The sequence below is a fragment of the Eptesicus fuscus genome, chromosome 14, assembly GCF_027574615.1.
Source record: "Eptesicus fuscus isolate TK198812 chromosome 14, DD_ASM_mEF_20220401, whole genome shotgun sequence".
NCBI classification, from domain to species: domain Eukaryota; kingdom Metazoa; phylum Chordata; class Mammalia; order Chiroptera; family Vespertilionidae; genus Eptesicus; species Eptesicus fuscus.
The window spans coordinates 3247439-3259869 of NC_072486.1; the positions used below are offsets into that span (position 1 = coordinate 3247439).

General features: G+C 56.7%; 1 pseudogene; it reads left to right on the top strand.

The window, feature by feature from the left end:
* The first annotated feature begins 8883 nt into the window (after positions 1–8883).
* LOC114235044 (small nucleolar RNA SNORA48) lies at positions 8884–9027 on the top strand (annotated as a pseudogene).
* Positions 9028–12431: the final 3404 nt, after the last annotated feature.

The window sequence follows — 12431 nt, forward strand, 5'->3', positions numbered from 1 at the left end:
CGAAAGGGTGGGAACGGGTCCCACGTAACTAGTCTGAGCAAAGGTTGAAACCCACGTGTCCCTCCCAGGCCTGGCAGGTGGCTCAGCCAGGCATCATCCGGATACACCAAGACTCAGGGCTCTCTCCCCGGTCAGGGCGCAGGCAAGATTCAACCAATGACGGCGTAAATAAGTGGAACACACTGATGTTTCTCTCTCCTTCTCCCCCCGCCCCTCTTTCTCTCTCCAAAATCAATAAATAAAAACTTTAGAAAAGTGGTTTCCAAGCTGAGGCCTGGTAGTGGATTTTATGGAGAAATGAAATGAGAGAGGAACGTCAGAGGCTCCGTGCTGTTTTTTAAAAAATATTTTTATTGATTTCAGAGAGGAAGGGAGAGGAGAGAGAGAGAACCATGGATCGGCTGCCTCCTGCACGCCCCTCACTGGGGATGGAGCCACAACCCAGGCCTGTGCCCTGACCGGGAATCAAACCCTGACCTCCTGGTTCGTAGGTTGACACTCAACCCCTGAGCCACGCCTGCTGGGACTGGTCGATGCTATTGTTAGTGAGTCTGGTCTGTCCAGTTTATTGCTAAATCGGACCTACTGAAATTTCATCTGTGCACAGCCATCCTTAAAGAGAGAGTTACTCCTCCATGAATCCAAAATGCCACTGCTTGCCATGTAAGTGGGCTAGAAAGAAACAGGGATAGAGAGGGAGGGAGGGGAGAGAGAGAGAGAGAGAGAGAGAGAGAGAGAGCGAGCTCTGAGCAGATACAGCTGGAAGTGCACTGAGGGGGGAGGCGAATAAATATGCATCTCCGGCAGTTTGGGCCGCAGGGAACCCAGCCGGAGCGGGGCTGTCTTGGCTGCCTGGCCTGCCGGGCAGCAGGCGCGGGGGGGGGGGGGGGGGGGGAGGGTGTGGCTGGGCAGGGATGCATGGCGGTGAGCACAGAGGTGCCCTGGCCTCCGCCGACACGCCTGGGCTCAGGTGCAAATACACCGCGAGCTGCACTCGCTTTGGGCCTGAAAGGAATTCTGTGCCACAAACGGCCTCCTTGCCCACAGGGTCTGCCCTCGCTGACAGCTGTGTCCTGAGCACCGAGGACGTGCCAGCCCCTGTCAGCTGGGGCCGTCGGATGCCTCAGCAAACACATCAGGCGGCCGCCCGCGGAGCTGGCTGTTCCGTGGGACAGACAGACAGACAGGAGACGGACGGACATCCCGAGCCGGACAGATGAAGAGCAGGCTTTCCCGGGAGCTCACGGTGGGGGTGGACGGAGGAGGCCAGGGACCCTCAGGGGCTGCCAGTTATCTGGAACGTACGTTCCACCGGGAAGATGGCGTTTACTGCCCCTCCATCTCATTGGCTTGGTAGCTTTTACATTTGTGAGACGTTTGCCTTGTTCAGTGTCTCTGGAGGAGGGCCACCTGCGTCTATGTCCCCAGCCCCCTTTTGGCCCCGTTTAAGAAAAACTGTAATTTGTACAACCCTTAACAGTTAAGAAAAAGGTACTAATTCTGTTGTGGTGGTTCATCCTCACGCGAGAATCGTTTTCCTTTGGTTTTTAGAGAGAGTGGAAGGGAGGAGGAGAGACAGAGAGAGAAACACATCGATTGGTTGCCACACGATTAGTTGCTATGTGCCCTCGACTGGAATCGAATCCAGGACCCTTCAGTCCACGGGCCGGGGCTCTGTCCACTGAGCCACACCGGCCAGGGCAAAATGTACTAATTTCTGACTTCACCCCCCAGGCTTTTAGTTTTGGGCAGAAATAAGCCCACATGCTCCTGGCTCCTCCTTTCTCACACAGGAGACAGTCTGCTACGCGTATCTTCTGTCGGTCTCTCTACCCAACCTTTGGTTTGAGTCTTATTTTTAGCGAGTTCCTCTTTTCCTTTGTTTTTTTAAACAACTGCTCTGTGTTCTATTTTATATAAGTCCCCGTTGATGTATATTTGGATTGTTTATAAACTTTTGCTCTTGCAAATAATACCACAATAAATACTGCGCAATGTTCTGAATTTCAAGAGATTCTAACGCGTAGCATCGTTAAGTCAACAGGTGCGTGAAAGGTTTCTTCATTAGTTAACGAGATCGGGCTGGGCCGGCCCCACTCCCCGGTCAAACTCCTGGTCGAACTCCAGGTTGAGGGGACAATTTGCATATTAGCCTTTTATTACATAGGATTCCAAAGTACGCCCCCTAGAGGCTGCCTGCTCTGCTCTCTCACACTTAGGGCGCCACCTGCTGGTCCGTGGCCTCCCCAACAGAAGACATTCCCAATGAGGTGGGTGAGCAATCCGACTTTAAAATACGTCCTAGCTCACGTCTCCCTCAGTAGAAGCAGTATCGAGGGCCTCCTCAGGTGCGCAAGGGCCGTCTTAAATTCTTCAAAATGTTTGCTTCTTTAGTCCCTCTTTGCTCGTTCACTTTCCTTCTGTACGTTAGAGTCAACTTCGCTGGCTCCCGAAAAATAAATGAGCAACGGCCACTTGTCCGTGATCGCGATAAACGTGCCGCCACCCCGGGGAGGACGGGCCTCCCCGGGGCTGAGCCGAGGGCCGAGGCCACGCGTGGCCCCCCATGTGTCCGGTCCCCCGGGGGCTGCACGGGCTGGCCGCTCCTATCTGCTCGTGTGTTTCTCTGTGTCACCGGGAGAAACCACAACAGGATGCAGCTGAACGGGTGGAGAGCAGCCCTGGCCACGCCGACTGGCCTTTAAATTTATCACCCAAACCCAGCCCTGCCTTCCTGCTGCGGGCAGTCACCCGCCGGCCCGGCCCCGGCCCCGGCCCCGGCCTGCACCCTCCCTCCTCCCAGCCGGACTCTGCCTCGTGTGGGAAACAACAGAAACCAAGGCCCAGAGAGACCTCTGCCACCCCCAGGAGACGTAATGCCCGCGGCCTCAATCCAAACCTAAGCCGCCCGCCCCCTGGGAAAAGGCACAAAGTAACAGAGAGACGGCCCGGCCGGGTGGCTCAGTGGTGGAGCGTTGTCGACCCAGGAACCAGGAGCTCAGGTCCATTCCTGGTCAGGGCACAGGCCTGGGTTGCAGGCTCGATCCCCAGTAGGGGGCGTGCAGGAGGCAGCCGGTCCCTGCACTGATGTTTCTCTCCCTCCCTCCCTCTCCCTTTCTCCCTGAAATCAATAAAAATATATTTAAAAAATAATATAAACTCATCAATTATTAAAAAAAATTAAAGAGGGCGAGGGGGAGAGAGAAGTTTGTACCTTCAAAACATCTCGGAGACACTCACTCCGATCCCACTTGAGGCGTAAGAGGGAGCGTGGAAATCCGAGCGCAGGCAGTCCGAGCCGACCCCAGGCCGCGGGGACCACATGGACGAGGAGAGCACGGGGGTCTCAGCAGCAGGGCCTGCCGACACCCGCTGCGGTCACCGCCAGCCGGGCAGGGTCACGGTCACCGCCAGCCGGGCAGGGACACGGTCACCGCTATGGACACGGTCACTGCCAGGGACACGGTCAGTGCCAGCCGGGGCGGGGACACGGTTAGCGCCAGCCGGGGCAGGGACACGGTCACCGCCAGGGACACGGTCACCGCCAGCCGGGGCGGGGACACGGGGCCGAGAGGGTGAGCTGGCCCACTCCCCAGCGGCCCCCAGGGAGGGGCTGGCCTTACCGAGGGCGGCGCTCCGTCATGGCCACTGCGAGGGCACGGGCGGGGGCCTGGAAACGCCGGGGTCCCAGCCGGACGAGGCCCCCTCATCCGCCGTGAAGGTCTGGGGGGGTGCGAGGGCTGGATGCCATGCCTGAGGCCTCCGCGGGACCCTGTCGATGGGGTGGAAGGCCTACGGAATGGACAACAGAGGAGAAAAAGGCAAATACCAAGCCATTACCCACGCAGAAGGCTTTTACCAAACCGCCTTGCACGGAGCTGCTGACTCTCTACTAAAGTACAAAGCGGAGACACGGTCAGAACCTGCAGTGTGTGAGGAGGTGCAGGTGGTGGGTGGGTGGGGGGTAACACGAGAGATGTCCCAGGAGCCGGCATCACCAGGTCACGCAACATTGATGAGAAGCAGGTCTAAAGCTGGATGGTCACCTGGGGCAAAGATAATGGGGGAAGGGTCTCCCACAACCACCTCCACCTGAGACAGAGGGGGTCCCCCTGCTGCTCCCACAACCACCTCCACCTGAGACAGAGGGGGTCCCCCTGCTGGTCCCACAACCACCTCCACCTGAGACAGAGGGGGTCCCCTGCTGCTCTCACAACCACCTCCACCTGAGACAGAGGGGGTCCCCCTGCTGCTCCCACAATCCCCTCCACCTGAGACAGAAGGGGTCCCCCTGCTGGTCCCACAATCCCCTCCACCTGAGGCAGAGGGAGTCCCTGCTGCTCCCACAATCCCCTCCACCTGAGACAGAGGGAGCCCCCTGCTGCTCCCACAATCACCTCCACCTGAGACAGAGGGAGTCCCCTGCTGGCCTCACAATCACCTCCACCAGAGGCACAGGAACAAGAAACAACCAAATTCAATGACTGATGTGCGATGGGAGCCCTCACGCCAGGGTCAGAGACCCCACGTGCACCAGAGGTTCAGAGACACAGAGGACCATGAGGTGCCTGTGCCTTCTGAGCTGAGGACGAGGTAAGACCGCTCGGGGCTGCAGAGGGAGGAGGTCCCTCAGAATGAAGACAGAGCTGACTGTTCAGGAACTGGGTGTTGGCCCTGCCCCAGAGAGAGGTGATGAAGAGGGATTGCTGGTGATACCTCTTGGGGCAAAGCCCCTGATTGGAACTCTTTTTAAGGGAGAGGTAAAACTCTCAGGGGTCCGCAGAGTCCCGAGGCCTTCAGCTCGGAGTCATTTGTACGCCAGAGTGGCACGTCTTGGGGAGGCCTGTTCTGAACCCCTTTAATTGTTAGGAGGCCTTTGCCAAATGGCCCTAAAAATGAGTGGAACGGAGGGTGTGCATGGGTGACAGAGGTAGGCATCTGAGTGACACGTTTCTTAGGAAGGTCTCAGCTTAGCCAGCAGAGGGCAAGAGATCGCAGAGACCGGTTCGAGGTTTACCGTCCCAGGAAAGCTGAGCTGGGCGGTCTGCAGAGTGGACACCGAAAGCAGTGGCAGGCGTGGCTGTTTGACAGAGTTCATGTAAAACTGCTCGTCTAAAGCAGAGACTGAGGACTGCCAATATCGCAACCAACTCCTGCTTTTCTATGAAAAGTCAGAATTTCTCCAACGGTACCCGCATTTCTTTACAGATCCCTAAAGAAATGGGACCATGTGACCTAACAGTTTCAGGAACACTTTTATTTGACGATCCCACAGAAACAAAGTCCCTGGGACTTGAATAAGCGCATACAGCCGTGATTAATTTTATACGTCTCAGAAGCAGGTTTCGCTGGAGAAGGCGATGTTATTGGAAATAGAGCACGCACGCAATGACCTTTGACAAATGGACTAACAAATATCAAGATGCTGTTTATTGGAAACGGACATGCACTCGGTCCGCAGGTCAGTGAGAGGGGAGGCGGGGAGGCTGAGAGAAGGAGCTGCCTTTTCCCGCCGGCAGAGGCAAGAGCAGGCTCAGAGGCCAGCAAAGCCCTGTGGCCCCTGGCTGTGAGTCCGCTTCCTCCAGGGTCCTCCCTTCATGTCCCCCCCCCCCCCGTTGCAAATGGTATACTGTATTTTTTCGTGTATAAGATGCTATTTTTTTTTCTAAAATCGTTAGACTGAAAATCGAGGGGCGTCTTATACATGGAAGTCAGCCGAGGAGGGAGCCTGCAGGTGTTAGCTGCCCAGACCTTGTCAAACAGGCTTCCTCCAATCATGAGCCTCATTGTTACCGACGTCAGCTGATGCCGTGATTGGAGGTGGAGGTGGAGAGTGCGCAGATGCAACAGGGACTGGAACGTTCTGAGCCCATCAAGATGTCAAAACATAAAAAGATAAATACCGGTAAGCGAGTGTCTTACTCTGCAAAATTCAAACTGAATGTCATCAGCTGTGCCAAAGAGCATGGAAATCGAGCTGCAGAGAGACCATTTGGACCTCCTCCCGCTGAGTGTATGATCAGACAGTGGAGAAAACAGGAAGAACAACTCCTTAAGGTGCCAAAAAAAAGAAGAAGGCCTTAAGAGGAAAACCAGCAAAATGTTTACAATATTGATTTCTTAATTTTGGGTTGGAAAAGTGGGGAGCGTCCTATACATGGGGGCATCTTATACACGGGAACATACGGCACTTACTGGTCAGATGAAGCTTCAAGCCCACCGCCTGAGCACAGATACGAAGCCCGCTGGGCTGGAAGTCTGGAGACCAGAACCTCCAGTGGCTTCGGCTCTTATCAGGGAAGAAACTATTTCCCCAGATGATGTGCTCTCATAGTCACTGGTTGGCACTGGATCACGTTCATTTCTCACAGTTCTGGAGACCGGGACGCTGAAGAACAAGGTGCCAGCAGAAATCCTCAACAAAACACTCGCAAACCAAATTCGACAGCAGAGTAAAAGGATCATTCACCGGGCGGGATGGATCCCTGGGATGCAAGGATGGTTCAACTGCACAGACCAATCAGTGTGCGGCACCATGTTAACACAGTTAAGGGTACCAATCACATGACCATCTCAATGTGTGCAGAAAAGCGTGTCTGTTATAAGGGCACTAATCCCCTTCATGAGGGCTGCACCCCTGACCTAAGTACCTCTCAAAGCCCCACATTAAATACCATCCACTGGGCACTAGGGCTTCAACGTATGGACTTGGGGGTGGGGCGGGGCATATGACGTTCAACACCTGCCCAGGAGTTTCCATGGATTCTGTGTTCTGCTCCGTCGCTTAGCTTATCATGTTCCTCTTGCTCTTCGGTTGGAAGAAGTCTCTGTGTTGAATATGCAGCCAGATTTTTCCCAGGGAGGTGATTGGAGACGTGTCCTGGGAAGATTTTCTTGGCAGACAAACAAAATGCGCCCTGTGTTTCCGCAGCGGCCCGACAGGGGGCAGCCCTGTGCCGCTCCCTCCTTTCCGGGGCCAGAACTGCCCCCTTGGTCCAATGCAACTCTTCCTTCTGAAACGCATCACACAGTCATTCCGGGCTTCTCTCTGCTCAAGAGTTTAGAGCCACAAGCTCAGACAAAGGGATTTTATTTATTTATTTTTAAAATATATTTTATTGATTTTTTACAGAGAGGAAGGGAGAGGGATAGAGAGTTAGAAACATCGATGAGAGAGAAACATCGACCAGCTGCCTCCTGCACACCCCCTCCTGGGGATGTGCCCGCAACCAAGGTACATGCCCTTGACCGGAATCGAACCCGGGACCTTTCAGTCCGCAGACCGACGTTCTATCCACTGAGCCAAACCGGTTAGGGCGGACAAAGGGATTTTAACTGCATGCTGACCCAATGCCATCACTGTTGTGCATGAAGCCCGTGTGTGTGTTTTCCAAACAGCGACTCCACGTGTACAGAGAGATTTGCCCCTGGGAGGGAAGTCCATTCTGTAACTCATCCAAACCTCTAGCCTACAAGCAACTCCTTCGATCCCCTCTGCAGCCATCCGTCCGTGCCCTCCTACCTTTCCTGAGAGCACCCGAGCGAGGGGTCTGCGCATCGGGAGACCTATTTTTAACTTCAGGTGGTGATTCTTACCTCCTTGCGAAAAGCTTGGTGATGAATCAGGGCTCTTGTTTCCAGAAGGTGCTTATCTCACAAAGCCCAGCTGTTAGCCTCCCGTCAGACCAGGGGAGCTGTGTCAGAGGTCACCTTCGCTAGCGCCGAGCTTTACAAAGAACATCCAGAGCGGCAAGGACGCGCTGGGCTGTCAAGGTCATGGAACGAGATGAAAAGAATGGCTCTGGTTAAGGCAGCGACAGGTCACCCCGAGCTTGGGGCAGGGCTCGGCACACCACGGGAACCCCGAGGGCTGGGGCAGGGCTCGGCACACCACGGGGACCCCGAGGGCTGGGGCAGGGCTCGGCACACCACGGGGACCCCGAGGGCTGGGGCAGGGCTCGGCACACCATGGGAAGCCCGAGGGCTGGGGCAGGGCTCGGCACACCATGGGAACCCCGAGGGCTGGGGCAGGGCTCGGCACACCATGGGGACCCCGAGGGCTGGGGCAGGGCTCGGCACACCATGGGGACCCCGAGGGCTGGGGCAGGGCTCGGCACACCATGGGGACCCCGAGCAGCCAGGGCGGCGGCAGCGCGACAGGCCCGCTGCTGAGACGACGCTGATGTCTACAAATCAGGGTCCTCTCCCCCCGGGGGGTTTGTTTCTGTCGGGTAAGACATTCCCGGGAGGAGTGACTCAGGTCGCTGAGTTCAGGATGTAAGCAGTGAGGCAAAGTGTATGCATGCATCGGAGACGGTGGGGTGCCCCCGTCACCCCGCTTCCTCCTCAGTCCGACCGGCTCTTCCTGATTTCAACAGGAGCTCATAGGCACCTCAGTCTTTACCACCCTGTCCCACACGCCCCGATACCCCGCCACCCTCGTGATCAGAGGGCAGGGCCCTGGCACAGGCAGCCGCTGCCCTGGCAACCTCGGGCCCCCACTGGCCGCTCAGACACACACACCTGTGCCCATGGCGTGGTCTATGGCTGGGATTGAGCCCCGACCCGCCGTGCCCACCTCCCCTGGTCCTCCGGGGCCACATGCCCACCACCAGGGTCACAGGCCCTTCATATTAGCATATTCCCTCTTTATTAGATAGGATTTTTCCTGTTTTAATCATCTGTCGTGGTGGCAGTTCAAACGGACCCACTCAGCACTCGCCCACCGAGCACGTTTTGCAAGGCAGCAGGTGAGCTGGCATGGCCTCCATCGCAGAGGGCAGCGACGCACCTGGAGAGAGAGGCAAAGGTCACACAGGGTGTTTACTGAGTGCGTGGTGAGTGCCAGGCCCCGCGCTAGCATTTAAATAAAATGTTTCCATTACCCCCTGGCAATGGCACGGAGACACCTGATGGGTGGTGTTGCTCTTATGTCAATCAGGGGCAAAGCAGATGTGCAGTCCTTAGTTCATCCCAGCTCGATGCCTGTGTCGGTGGCCAGAGCTGTTTCATGCCTGAGGCACATAAAATAAATGTTTCTATTGATTTCAGAGAGAGAGGAAGGGAGAGGGAGAGAGGTAGAAACATCAATGATGAGAGAGAATCATCGATGGGCTGCCTCCTGCACACCCCCTTCTGGGGTCAGCCTGCACCCCAGGCACGTGCCCTGACCGGCAGTCCAACCCTGCCCCACGCCTGCAGGGCTCCCGGCCAGCGTTTTATTCACAGGCTTCATGGCGCTCATCAGCCAGTGAGAGGAGAATGCGGCACCCGCCCTGCCCGAGGCCCAGAGGGGCTCCGGGCTGTTCCAGAGCCAAGCGGCCGGGCAGGGCTGCCTCCTGGATGCGGCCGCCTGGCCTGCGGCTCTGCATTCACCCGCACAATGACATCCCCGCTCCACGCCCCCTCCCGGCTCTTCCAGGGCACAACCAGTTTCAGGTCTCACATTCCCACACACCTGCGCCGCCTGCCCAGCACTTAGCGTTTGGAGGCAGCTTAACGGAGCCAGGTGGGTCTGGTTTCATGAAAATCTTGAGGATGAGTTTAAGGTTTGCAGTTAATATTTCTGCGCATGCACTGTTCTGTTTACTTTTTTTTTTGAGAGAGAGAGAGAGAGAGAGGGAGAGGGAGAGAGAGAATCATTCGTGTGAGAGTGCAACATCGATGGGCTGCCTCCTGCATGCCCCCTACTGTCCGGGGAATTTGCCCTGACCGAGAATCGAACCAGCAACCTTTCTGTGCACAGGACAATGCCCAAACAATGGAGCCACACCAGCCAGGGCCTGCGTGACACCTCACAGCGACAGCTGAAACTGTGTCTTAGGAGTGGGTCATGCGATGTTCCCCTTGAAGACCAATGGATGTGGCCGTCCTGGGTGGGACGTGGGTAAGTTCATCGTTCAGTCTCCTCTGAGGGTAACTCCATACTTTCCCGCCTATGACGCCCACACTTGATGGCTGGAGTCAACACTGGCCACAGTGACACCAGTACTGGCCCCGGCTCCTGGCTCTGCCCCGAGGCCGCCGCCCTCCCTCTGGCCCGTGACCAGTGCGGGCGGGGGCAGGGGCACTGGCGCTGTTTCAATCAGCTGGGGCCAGTTACAGTAAGAACCACATTTCCCAGACACCAGGCGGGGCCCGCAGACCAGGCCTGAGGCCAGAGTGCTGCCCCGGGCAGAGGCAAGGCCGAGGTCGGAAAGAAACGGGCCCTTGGCTGACCTTGTGCTGGTGCGGCCAAGCGCCAGGGAAAACGGACAAGGATTGTTTTGGCCTCAAATGTTCCCTTACAACGAAAAGGCACAGTATTAGTTACAATGAGTGATGATCAACATTTGTTCATTGTGGTTTAAAAAAGTAACTTAAACTACCTTCTAGGCATGAAGTGTACAATGTGTTGACTGCATGCACTGTTGTGCAACCATCTCTAGAACTTTCCATCTTGCAAAACGGAAACTCTACACCCATTTAACCACCCCACCCCCCCCTCCGGGCCCTGTCAACCACCATGGCACTTGGTGCCTTAGAGTGTAACCGCTCTGGGGCCTCATGGAAGTAGGATCGCGCAGGATCTGTCTGTGTGCCTGGCTTCCTGCACGTATGGGATGCCCCGAGGTGCCTCCACGTTGCAGCCTCCCCTGCATTCCGGCCCCGGAGAGGCGGCGTTCAGCAGGACTTAATTGGCCTTCCCTTCGCTGAACATCTCTGCACGCACTCTCTCCCCCAGAGCGGTGTCCCTCCCACCGCGGGCAGGACAGCCACCAGGCCTTCAGGGCGCTCCCTGCTGCCCGCCGCTGTTCAGAAGGACTTCGGGGAAGCTGTGGCCATTCCCTGGGCCCTGAGGGTGGACGTGTGATGTCAGGGCCCTGCTCACCCGAGCCCTGCCCTGGGGCCCAGGGACAAGGGTCCTCGTGTTCTTTCAGAAACATGTTCTCTGCCCGGCCAGCGTGGCTCAGTGGTTGAGCATCACCCTATGAACCAGGTCACGGTTCGATTCCTGGTCAGGGCACATGCCCGGGTTGTGGGCTCGATCCCCAGTAGGGGGTGTGCAGGAGGCAGCCAATCAGTGATTCTTTCTCATCACTGGTGTTTCTCTCTCTCGCGCACGCCCTTCCTCTCTGAAATTAATTAAAAATATATACTAAAAGGAAAGAAAGAAACTTCTGTTTTCTGTGTTTGTGAGACGCAGGTGTCGGCAGCACCCTGCCGGGACCCGAGGTCGGTGCAGACACTTGGGAGATGGCGCAGGAGGACTGACGGAGGGAGGCACAGAGCTCCTGAGAGGGGAGCACCTGGTGGCCGCAGGCTGCCTGCGGCTCTGGCTGCACCCGCCCCACAGCTGGCCCAGCCCAGGGAGAGCCCGGGGAGCAGGCACCTGGCGGAACGGGGCTAAAGAATACTTGCTGACTGGATGAGCCCAGCCGACCCGGCCATCCCCTGAAGTCTGGTGAGTTTGAAGCAGGTATTGGCCAGGCAAGTGGAACTTTCAAGACAAATAACCAGCGAGGAGGCGCGGCTGAGAGCGGAGAAGAGCGCTGAGGTGGCGGAGGCGCTGAGTGTTTGGCCGGGTAGGACTCTCCACGTGTGGACGGGAACAGGCCAGGCAATGAGAAGGCACAGTCCCCGGAGCTCACCCCGCGCCGGGAATGGTTTGCGCAGCGTAGGCCCGAGGGGCGAGGTTTTGCAGCAGGAGGGGCATTGGGCCGAATCCTCAGAGGTGTGCATCCTGATAACGGGGCCACGTTATCCCTTGACCGAGGGCAGCTCTGGACCTGCCCCGAGAAAGCTTAAAGGCAAGAGAGGGGAAGGTCCAACCAATTCCACGTGACTAACCATGAGCCAGAAGAGAACCCAATGCCGAAGGAAGGCAACGAAATCAAACCTTCAAAAACATAACACACACAACGTCCGCCATCTGCTCATAAATGGCCATGAACGCAGAGGCAAGAATGATCTTTATAACCTGGAGAAATGCTGATTAAATAACAACCCAGAACCAGAAGTGAAAGACATGGTGGAATTAGCAGAGATATTGAAATGATTATTATAAACTAGAGGCCCGGTGCATGAAATTCGTGCATGGGGGTTGGGGAGTGTGTCCCTCAGCCCAGCCTGCACCCTCTCCAATCTGGGAACCCCGGTGGGATCGGGCCTAAATGGGCAGTCGGACATCCCTCTCACAATCCAGGACTGCTGGCTCCCAACTGCTTGCCTGCCTGATTGCCCTTAACCGCTTCTGCCTGCCAGCATTATCACCCCCTAACCACTCCCCTGCCAACCTGATTGACACCTAACTGCTCCCCTGCCGGCCCGATTGCCCCTAACTGCCCTCCTCTGCTGGCTTGGTCACCCCCAACTGCTCTCCCCTCCTGGCCCGGTCACCCCTAACTGCCCTCCCCTGCCAGCCTGGTCACCCCTAACTGCCCTCCCCTGAT